The sequence below is a fragment of the Aptenodytes forsteri genome, unplaced genomic scaffold, assembly GCF_000699145.1.
Source record: "Aptenodytes forsteri isolate BGI_AS27 unplaced genomic scaffold, ASM69914v1 Scaffold10, whole genome shotgun sequence".
In the NCBI taxonomy this organism is placed as follows: Eukaryota; Metazoa; Chordata; class Aves; order Sphenisciformes; family Spheniscidae; genus Aptenodytes; species Aptenodytes forsteri.
This window is the reverse complement of record NW_008794117.1, coordinates 1,291,826-1,303,408: the sequence shown is the minus strand read 5'-3', so window position 1 is coordinate 1,303,408 and position 11,583 is coordinate 1,291,826. Positions and strand designations below refer to the sequence as shown.

The 11,583-nt window shown below is 43.4% G+C and overlaps 1 protein-coding gene across 1 annotated transcript in view; it reads left to right on the top strand.

Annotated features, from left to right (window-relative positions):
- The first annotated feature begins 10,958 nt into the window (after nt 1-10,958).
- ZBTB18 (zinc finger and BTB domain containing 18) overlaps nt 10,959-11,583 on the top strand; it is a 9,189-nt gene continuing 8,564 nt past the window's right edge. Inside the window, exon 1 of the mRNA XM_009276048.2 lies at nt 10,959-11,450. The gene's annotated coding sequence lies outside the window, so the exon portion shown is untranslated. The remainder of the gene's footprint in view (nt 11,451-11,583) is intronic.

The following is an 11,583-nucleotide window of genomic DNA, read 5'->3' as shown; positions in this document are numbered from 1 at the left end:
GGGGCTCTTAGAAGCTGTATGGCTCCAGAGGTGAAAGTAGAAGGTATGAAACTCGCTGCCTGGCATAAAAATCAACTCCGCTGTGCGGGAAAGCAGGACCGATGGATCTATGTGGGACAGGGATGAAGGAGTACACAGACGATATGATACTGGCAGCTGGTGAGTAGACGTTGTACCACGGTGGAGATTATGCAGATATTTCCTCCTGGACAACCAGAGGGGAGTTCCAACCTTACCCTGTGAGACAGCAGCAGTGTCACACATATGCAGCCTGCGCTCCTATAGCACTTTGTTTTCTTTGGAAGCTTCTCTCTTCCCTAGCACTTTTTCAGTCCTCATCAATCACTAATGCTTCTGCATGCTCTCTCCAGATTTTATGAAGATGGGTCCACAATCACACCACCGTGCCCCCAGAAGAAGCTACGTGTACAGGCGAGCTCACGCAGTGAGAGCCAGCACGCACCTCGAAGAGCTCTCCTCGCAGGACCAAAGAGTGGTCAGATGGACTGGAGGAAGCAAGTGCAGGAGGAAGACAAAGGGCAATACCATAACCCCAACTTGACTGTTCACCCTCTGTTCATACAGACTCGGTCAGGAGGTGACTCCAGCTTCTTCTATAGCGTACATGCACAGCTAAAAGCTCTAAAGCTTAACAAAGACGATGGCAAGGAAAATTTGAATTCTTCTAAACACAAAGTCCCAATAAAAAGAGTCTGTATTGGAACTCGTGCATCTGAATCCTGTACAAAGCTAAGCGCCAGCATTCAGGTTTTCTTTCTGCTCTTCGTCCCAGGAAAATCAGGTACAAACCAATCGCAGGGTTACACTACAAGTGGCAGCTGTACGTCTTGGACATTGCTCATCAGAGTCCACACAAAAGGTAAGAAGGGCTCTTGGCCGCAGCAAGGACAGCAAAAGTGCCACGGCTTAGCAGGTTTTAGCACGAAAGACAGTCTGTGAACCTTTGCTTCAGAGGGCACCATGCTAAATTGGGTAACCAGCAAGATTAGGACAGAAGAGTCTGTGAGGAGTCTTGTCTGCTTTATTCTGGTGAGCCCCATCTCACTAAGGTTGATTTGACTGGGGAGAAGTGGGATAGGGGCTGCAAAGGCCTATCTCTTTGGTTTCAGTGAGCTCCTTTTACCAAAGCAGAGAGTTCACAAGATGCTCTTGAATTCTTTCATAGGCACTGAAGACTATGTTTATATACATAAACCAATTCCCTTCCCTTTACTGCTAATTTCTTCTAATCTTCGCCTTATCTCTGACTCCCGTTCTGCTTTTCTTTCTCCTCAGCTCTTCTTTCACCTCCATCCCTTATCTTTTTCTCCCTCTTTTACATTTTTTTCTTCCCCACACATTCCCAGGTAAGTGAGGGGTGTTGTTTTGGGGGTTTTCTTTCCTTGTTACAGGGAAATAAGGGGAATTCAGAGTTAGGAGGCCAGGGTGCCGAGTTCTTACAGCAGCCTGACACCTATTTACCACGTGAAAAAAAATCCACCTCACGGTCCGCCTCTGCTTTTTAATCTGAAGAGCTGAGATGATAAATGCCAATTGCAATGACAGTTGGCTGTAATAGTTAATGTTTGTGCAACACTTCACATATCTAACCATTGTATCCAATCTTCACCACCAGAAACACATGGAGCTGCTGCCACTGCCACCCAGACTGTCTCTGAGCGTGATGATTAATGAGCTCGCAGCCCTATTTTGCTGTTGAACTTAATGTTGCTTCCTGAGGGCAACACGCCTGATGAGAGAATTTGCAGCAGTCCATACGCTATATTGATTCAAAATGCCACTGTATGTTTTAATTAGCTTTTAACCATTAAAAAGTGGGGCTGGAAATGAAAATGGCACATACACTTATGCAGCACATGTCTGTACCAAAAAGGTGAGCATTAGGCCAAGTTATCGACCTGTATGCTGAACTGCCACTGGCAGTTAAAACCCATCTTTGTGGCAGTTAATACATTTCCATGGCTTTTCTTTTTGTTAGCTTTATGCCAAATATCCACTTACATCTATTTTGAAGCCTTGAGGAACGTATTTTTTCACCCACGCTATCTTTTGAGAGTTATAACATGCTAGAAAAGTTTAATTTTGCGGAGTTGTGGTTTAGGAGCTAACGTGAAGGAGTGGGCTCCGTTGAGGCTGGTGAGAAAGTGGTGTGCTGCGATGAAAGGCTGCACCGCGACCCCTCCTTTGCACCGCCAAACAGTCTCTTTTAAGCCATTGATAAGGTGCTCATTATTTCATAATCTGTATTGTACTTATCCAATCCTTATTTGGATATCAAAGGGCTGGCTGAAGCAACTGCGTGATCCGTAGCAGTTATTTTTCAGAACTCATGGGGCACAAGTTGGGGGTTATCCTTGAAAGAGGATGAAGAGAATTATGGGGCAGTTATCAAACTTCGTTTCTCAGAAAAATACAGGAACAAATAATTAAACATTTTAAAACCACGTAGAAGACAACAAGATGTGCAACGGTCCACACTGATTTATCATGAATGAAGCATGTTAAACAAATCCAGTTCCTCTCTGAGACACCTTAAGAGGCCTTGAGAGAAGGGGGGAGGTAATCAACACTATGTCTTGCCTTCAGCCAGGCTGTTTACCTTGCCCCACCGGGTGCTCTTGTGACTGAACCAGGGAACGTGGTTAAGTCAAAACTAACCAGTGGTTGCAGGACTGGCTGAAAAGCCGTACACAAGGGATCATTACCAAAGATGCCCTGCCAAACTGAAGGGCTGTATTGAGTCCAGATCTCCAGGTAGCTGTCCTAGATTTCATACAACTCAATTTTTTCATTAACGATACAGATAAACAGATTAAAAGTACAACTCTTAAATTTGCAGATGACACCAGCTTGGAATGAGCTGCAAGCACACCGGAGGAAAGATTATAATTCAAAATGGTTCTAGCAGATTGGAAAATGGCCCGAAAAAGCTGGGCGCATGGCAGATAGGATGAAAGCAAAATTCTCTGCTTCGGTAGGAATAATAGACTGTGTAAGAGCAGGATCCACAGCCAGGGCATGGCCAAGAAGGTTGTAGACCAACTAGAAGATGAAAACAATGAAACAAAATGTGAAAAACATGACCTACAAGGAACATGTAGGGCTGTTTAATCTAAAGAAGACAAGGCTGGACGAGGTATGATGGCTGACCTCCAGTACACAAGCTATTAGGGTATGGAAGAAACAAACTCTTCTGCATGGCCACTCTGGGTAGAACAAGAAGTAACAAGCTTCTTACAACAATACTTGCAAGAAGACACCGGGAAAAACTTATCTCTGGAAAGGCTAATGGAGCACTGGGAAGGATTGCCTGTGTGGACGGTGGAGTCTCCTTCACCGGAGATTTCCGAGAACAGGACAGACCAGTGTTTGTCAGAAACAGCCCAGATACAGATGATCCTGACAGGGATCCAGGCAGGGAGATGAACGAGTGATCTCTTGAAATTAATTCGATCCTATTTTTTTTTTAATTTATTTATTTCTATGTTACCCGTGGGAGGTACAGAACTACTTTGTGCCTCAACTCCACACCAATGAAATAGAAGTATCAGGGGCCAAATTAAACAAATTAATGAAAATGACTCACATTGAGCTTGGCTGTCTCAAACTGGTAATCACTTGGGGTTTGCAACTCATACAATTTATCATCTGTGCCTGCTTTACCACCAAAAGCAGATATTTGCCAATCATACTGTGGAGAAAACCAGATATTGTTGTCATGACTGAATGCTCTTAAATGCATTTAAAGCTTTACAGACTAGTTAGACGTAATGTATATTTAAAATACTTAAAACCAGCAAAAGATCAGATTGAGGAAGGAGAGAAAGATGGTAGAACAGTGACACTGTGCAAGTTAGTTTAAATAAAGAATCTTATCAAATCCACTGACTACTTGTTCACATCTGTCCAAATATAACTTATGCCATATGTCCTACTATATAAGTCAGCTTGGAGGCAGGACACTTCCCTAAGCAGCAATTCACTTCCTGAGTCTGCTCTATCTTCTGGGAATAGAGGGGTTAGACGTAATGTATATTTAAAATACTTAAAACCAGCAAAAGATCAGATTGAGGAAGGAGAGAAAGATGGTAGAACAGTGACACTGTGCAAGTTAGTTTAAATAAAGAATCTTATCAAATCCACTGACTACTTGTTCACATCTGTCCAAATATAACTTATGCCATATGTCCTACTATATAAGTCAGCTTGGAGGCAGGACACTTCCCTAAGCAGCAATTCACTTCCTGAGTCTGCTCTATCTTCTGGAGAATAGAGGGGGGGGGGGAAATGATACATCACAGAAAAATCTGAGAAACAAACAAAATAACCTTCTAAAAGCCTCTGGGAAATAAAAATCCTTTCTCTGCCCTAACAGTATGGTTAGCTGAATCTTTTGTCTTCTTGTATATTAGGAAGAGTAATCACAGAGATGCTGTTCTTGCCATAAGCTGCCTTTGAGGAAACCAGATGCCTCAGCTTTACCTCACCTTCTCAGTTTGCCAAAGTGGTAAATGCTCTCCTGCCGGTCACCTCAGTGACCATCCTCCCATCACGGAAACACAGCTTACGGTTGCAACCTCTCAGTTCAGACTCCCAGGTACGGCCAGTCAACCCCTCTACTATCATTTATGGTTCTCCAAGGGCTTTGGTGCTACCCTGAGCAGCAGGCAGGGGAGGGGAGACCCAGCCCTGCCCAGCCGCGGTGCTTCCCAGCGAAATGCTTCCCCTCTCCCCTCCCAGCGCCACGGACGGGAGCTTTCAGCTGGTAGTGTCGGATAAAAATATCGGTATCAAAATCCTGTTTCAGATACCAGAAGCCTCCTTATGGCTCTAAGAGTTTAATTTTCATTTAAACATCAGTAAATAGAGGCATAAGGGTTTAAGATGAATTATGTAAGCCCTTTAGCCATAGCCATTACATTCTGCCACAAAAATGAGCTGCTGTTCTCACTTTGTTTTATGGGCTCACTGTAGCCTGTTGTTATTGTAGCTGCCAAATAAAAACCAGCAAACCATGCAAATGAAAATATAATCTTTTATGCTTTCATAGTCTTAGGATAAACCGGCATGTGCAGTTTTAGAGGAGGGATTTTTTTGCAGTCTGTAGTGTTATGCCCCTGTCTTGGGAGCCTCTGTGAGCAGAGAGCAGCAGTGGCTTCTCGGTGGTGGAGACCCCTTGGTCAGCTGCTCTCCCATCTCCAACTGCAGCACTGTCACAAGCTCACTGGCAAGAAAACACACAACAGCTTCCTGAAGGTATGAAGAAAGGGTGGATTACGGGTCCTTTCATAAAACTGGAAAGTCCCCTTGCTTTAAAAATAATAGATTTTCCACCTCTAACTTCCCTCAAGCCTCCTCGTTCCCTGACGGGAGCACACACCCCATGATTTGCTCCGAGCCATGTGTTTCCCAAGGGTCTGTCACCCAGCAAACGTGCCAAGAGAGAACCATGCGAAGTAATCGTGACAGGGAACAGCAGCTGAAGCCGAGTGGTAAAAGCATATGACTCCGCACAGAAATACCTGGGACAAAATGTGCGCCAGTACATGGAGAGAGAGAAAAAGAAGAGCCAAGAGGGAACCAAGTCGGGGACAGGGTCTTATTCATGCAATGTAAAAAACGGGACCGTAAGCATGAGTTAATGTGCTTTCAAGCTAATTACAGCAGCACAGCAACTATATTAACGGCAGAATATTGAGAATATGAGCACGTGGACTAACACGTAACATTTAGTCCGTAACTCTTCCACCCAGAATTGAGATTAGAGGACCGTCTCCTTCACCTTTGCAATGCCTTGTCTTTTTCTTTTGTCTGTCTCGGTTTATTTTCGTAGTCACATTCACTGGTGATAACATGTTATATTTTGTGCTTCCTAGTGGGAGCTATGCTGGATGCTGACACCCACTCCTGTGCAGAGATTTTTGCATTTTTTTTTTTCTCTTCCACCCGTTTTACACAAGATTGTAACATATGGCCTTGGGTGATTAAATGATTTAGTGAATGAACTGAGCAGAAAGAGCAGGCTGATTGGAAGAAGACAGCTTCTGTTTAGGCATAAATGTCTTTGTAATCTGTAATGATAGGAAAGAAATTACAGAAAAAGCATAAGACAATTTAATTGGGTTTTGGTTAAATATTGTATTTTTCAGGTCTGCTTTAAATATAGTGAAATAATAGTGTAGCGGCTATTACATATTTTGTTTCTGCAGCATGTCCTTGTAGAAGGGGCACCCCCCAAATGTACATGGATGCGTACACCCACACACAGCGTATAAAGAGAGACAAATCAAGCAAATGGTTTGGTAAAACTAAGTTGGCATTTTATTTATTAACTTCTGAACAAGGCAATCCTACAGAACTTGGTGTTGGCCACCACACTAGTTGAAAAGGCTTCACACCTTTAAGCTTTCTCAGAATTACTCCGACTACAATACCCAGTCGCACCTATGCGACCCCAGCAGGAACCACAGAAGGTTTTGTGGAAGGAAGATATCTAGATACCTTCTGAGCAATCCCACCCAGTACCTCTCTGCCGCTGCAGGGGCCCGGGGCACAAATTAACAACCACTCCCGCTCCCCTCCTTTTGGTGCATCGTGATTTGTGTTTCTTGTCTATTTGAACGCTAGGTTTTGCATTTGTTATATATGTTTGGGCTTGTGTGTTCTCTCAAGCATGCGGTGGCACATGGCGAATGTCTGTCCTGGACTAAGCATCTGTTCGTGGCTGGCCAGTGTTGTGGGAGCCTGGACTCCAGCAGCCAGGTGTTCCTAGGCTAGAAATGTGAAGCCAATTCCTTTGTATCCAAAACAAGCCGTCTTTGGAGAGAAAACATTTCTATTCTGGTTCCAGTGATGGTGTGCATGTCATTAATACTGAACAAACAAATCCAAATGAATTCCAGTTCACATCTCCACCCACGAGGCCAATTCCATTCTTTACGATCAAATTTTTACGCAGAGCCTTGAAATTGTTTTGGGACATAACAAAGAAGTCACTGATCTCGGTAATTTTCCCTGTGTGAAGCAGAAGCTGTGGCTTAAAGCTAGAGAAATCTATGCTCCAGAAAAGGACAGCTGGACCTAGAGAAAGTGTATCAGTGGCGCCTGTCCTCAGCTTGCAGCGTGAACGCTAGCAGCCACCTCGGAGATAAACCTCGGTGCATGGTGCTCCTTCTCCTTTACGTGATAGTATTTGAGAGGAGAGAGAAATTTTTGCCCCACATGCTAAGTAAAGCTCTTAGCTGAGCACAGCCTGGTGGCTTACCCAGCAGAGCTAGGGCTGATAAGAATTACTGATCCAGTCAGACTCTTGGCACAATAAGATGCACATTTAGCCAATTCATGCAAAGGCTGTATTATATTATCTTGGCACTTACCCAACACTGGTTCCCCGGAGAGAAAACTCAGTTCCATGGTGACATCAGCTGAACCTCAAGTGTGATGGCAGCTCCAGAAACTATTTAACTTTTAATTTTTCTGAAAACCAGACTGCCATTAAGTAAGTTTCACTACCATTAAAAAAAAAGTATCAAAAATTAAAAAAAAAAATCAAGAGTGCCATGATCACAAGTCCTAATTTTCACTTCTCTGGGATACACAACCCTGGAGATATTTGCTGCTGTCCCTCCAGTCCTATTAGTCATAGCATTCTGGGAGAGTTTTAATTTACCAAGGGGGTACCCGCTTTCCATTGTCCTATCAATGAGAACAGTAGTAATGCTTCTGGGTGCTGGTATCTGGTCCAAAATAACCTGTAGAGCATAAACCCAGGATATTTGACTACAGATGAGCAGTTTTCACTGTCGATTTCTTTTTTTCCATGGAGAAGAAAATGGGTGGCATGTATGGTAATTAGCACAGCACTGCTCTACGATTTGAAGAAAATGTAGAAAATTGTGTTATAGCAGGTATAAGAAGTATTAAGGGCCAAATCTGCAGCTGGTTCCACGGTATAGCTGTGTTAACATCTAAATCTATGGCTCTGGACCGGAATATCGTACAGGCACCTCTGACCTTTGTCAGCTCAGGCTCTTCTGCTGGGCTGTCCTCAAGAAGAGTTTCCAAGAGCATATAGCACCACTCGAGCTCCAGAAACAAATGCAACAAAGCCATTTTGAGGCTTGCAGGCAAAGCTGGCATCTGCAAAGCAGCTCACTACGTATTAATCAATCTTGAGCAGCAGCAAACAATACTGGGAGATTCACCACACAAACCGTTTTAGAAGAGACGCCAGGAAACCTCGACATTCCCAGAGCAGAGGCGAGCGGGGAGGCTCTACTAGAGCTGCAGGCGCTCCTGTAGCACCACTTTGCAACGTCAGCACTGGTTATGAGCCAAAGGCCTTCAGGCTTGCTTGTTGCCTGGAGGATATAAATGAAAGTCAGCAGGTGCAAAGGTGCAAGAAGTGCAAAATTGCATCATGCCTTTCCAAACTGTGTTTGTGCCGTAAATGAGACTCATTCTTTCCACCCTAAATCGAGACCATTTTTATTTTCTTTGGCTTATGAATGTTCTTAGTTCAATTTTCGTCTGTATTCTCTACGGTACCTTGGGATGCCTGAGGTGATTTATAAATATGTGTAGAGACCAGGTGTATTGCCAGATGTTTATGTCCCTTTACAACAAGGCTTCACCATCCCTTCCGATGGAACTCCCGTCTTATATTATTTTTTCTAATAGAGGATCAACTGGACTACAGGGTATTTGTGAGTTTTCCCTGTGTGGGATTTTTTTCTTAATTCACTTTTCTATCATCTTGTTTCTATATTTAAAATAATGCTAAGTCTTTAAACCTCTCTAAGTACTCTTTAAAAAAATCAGAGTTCCTTTCACATAAAAAAAAAATCGCAGGCAAATGTCAACGGTTCCAGGTTTAAATCAGTGAAGTTTGACTCACTGCCAAAAAGATTTTTAATCTCAAAGTGTTACCTACACTCACTTTTTTTCTGTTTCGCTCCATCTCCTATTTAGAAATAGTAAAAAATTGTTTTATTATAATAGCTGTGTAAACAGTAATTGCAGATATTCTCCTAAATATAACTGTAGTAAGAAATAACCTGTAGCCCCGAGGGCGAACGAGTCTGAAGAGCCAAAAGGACAAAGTGGTTTGCCCAAGGTCACACAGTCAAATGGTAGAATGGAAAAGAAAATACAACCTGAGTTAATCAGGAGTCAGCACTGTAAATACTAGGTGAGGGGCAATAAGATTTTTCTCAGTATGTCTTAAAACATAAGGAGGTAAGTTCATGTGTATGAGGAGGAAAGAATAAGTGAACAATGTATATGTATAAATGTATATGTATAATGTAATGTGTAAACGGTAATGCCCCACGAAATTTTATTTTAAGATTATTTTTAAATTCCAGGTCCTGTAAAAGCCTGTAAGGACCTGAGAAAGTCCATTTGCTAAATGTCCTCTTTAGCAAATAAATTCTTTGAATTTTTTCACATTAAGCAGTCTCATTTTCCCAGAGTTTTGTATCATGAGAATCACTAAACTGCCTCCCCCAGTAAAGCTGCACTTGTAAAAGTAAGTATTCATAAACTGAGGTCTTACTAACCGACCCCGAGCAGTTGGCGAGATGGCTTATACTAGGAAGCATGAGGCAGGATGCAGTTTACAGATCTAGGACAACATAGTTAATGTAATCATTTCAGGCACATTCACTGACAGTTCAAATATGTATAACTGCGTAAGTTATTTCTATGTTTCAGGTTAAAAAAAACTTTAGAACTCTTTTCAACAGTATTTCCTATTAAAATACTTTCAACATTTATTTTTGCTATTGAAAGAAAAAGCAGCTTAGTAGTTACAGGAAAGATGTTCAAGAAATGACAGGCAGCAGGGAATAGAGGTACTGATTTTTCTCAGATGAAGTGATTATTAGCACTGAGGAGACAATCAGGAAACATGAAGAGTCAGCATCTTAGCTGCCGTATCTTGAAGACAAGGACAAAACCCCATCGAGTTCCAGGTATAATGGAATATGGAACATGATGCCAAGGGAAAAAAAAACCCTTTGATATGGAATTGTAACAGCATCTAAGATGGACTGAGACACTATGAGGTTAACAATTAAAAAATCCCACACCAGGTCTGCATGAGCAATCAGTTCACCAAAGGATAGAAAGAAAAGTGTCTTCTTTTGTCCATATATATAATTTTTTTTATATATATGTATGTAGTGCTTGAAGCATATGGACACCTAGATGCTGGCTGCTGTGTGATATACATACCAGTGCCATCAAATAAATTAGGCACAGCTAGAATTCGGTATGTTTCTTTATAACAGTTTCATATTACTGAAAGAGACCAAGTACGTGCCTTCAGCTTTTCTATCTAATCAATCGATTTTGGTTATTAATACATAACCGAGTTCTTTTTCTTTAAACTCTGAGTCTCTGTTGGTGAGCCTTGTTTTCTTCAAAATACTTCCCTGTGTTAACTGTTCACCTGAAACTGAAGGGGAGATGGGGAAATACCCAACTCCTTGGATTAGTCTTTCCCCAAGGAAGACCTTAGCTCTTCAAACCCGGCCTCCACTGCCCTATCCTAACCCACCGTTAAGCCGTGGTATTCTCCAAAGCCGCTGACCTCAATCTGCCTGTGAACCACCACGAGGTCTGGAGAGCTCCTTTTCCCCTCAGGCACCGTCCTTCCCACCGCTGCGCAGGAGCGGGCAGGCCTGGGTACCTGCACACCCCAGACGCCGCCGACCGGCTGGCACTGCCCCTTGTAACCTGCCCTGCCGCAGCGGGAAGCACCAAGATTACAAACCAGGACACAACGCTAGAGGTGGAAACTCTAGCCCAGGGCAGGGCAACCCATTCAAAGGGAGAGGAGCCAAAGCATACTTCCATTGCACTCTTGTTACAAATTCACAGCTGGCCCGTGCCGCTGACTGGGGAGAGAGGCTAGGACACAAACTACGGAATTACAAAGGTATTTATTCATGCGCATGAGGTGCCCCAGCCAAACTGGGCACACCCCTGCGATTTTTCTTTAGTGGTTTTATACAAGGGTATGATATGAATCACCTAATTACCTACTAATGCGTATTTCTAATTATCCAATCATTATGCGGTACAGCAAAGCAACTGTATTTTTGTAGGTCTTGCAGCAGCAGCATCCATCAGCATCCTTGTAGCTTATCTGTTAATCCAGATGTTTTTGTCATCAACTTCTGCAAAGTTATCGGGCATCAGCAACTTGTGTTTCACTTAGATATGGCTCCCTCAGCAAATTTTGCGGAAAGTTTCCTTATCTCAGTTGATCGCTTGTTCTTCTTAGGAGGAGCAGGTGATGGGTCTTGGGTCTCAAGACAGTAGCGCAGCAATTATACGCTAGTAATGTTCTTGGCTCCTAATGGCTGCACGGTTCCAGTAATTCACATCACACTCTCCGTCCTGAGCGGCCCTGAGGTAGCGCGGTGAGTAACGCCCAGGCGGCGGGCAGCCTGCACCGGGCCGGCGGCGGCCGCGGGCGAACTCCTTGCGAAGCGAGGGAGGACGGGGCTGGGCGGTTTCCTCAGGGCGGGCACGCCGGCCTGGCCAGCACCGGTG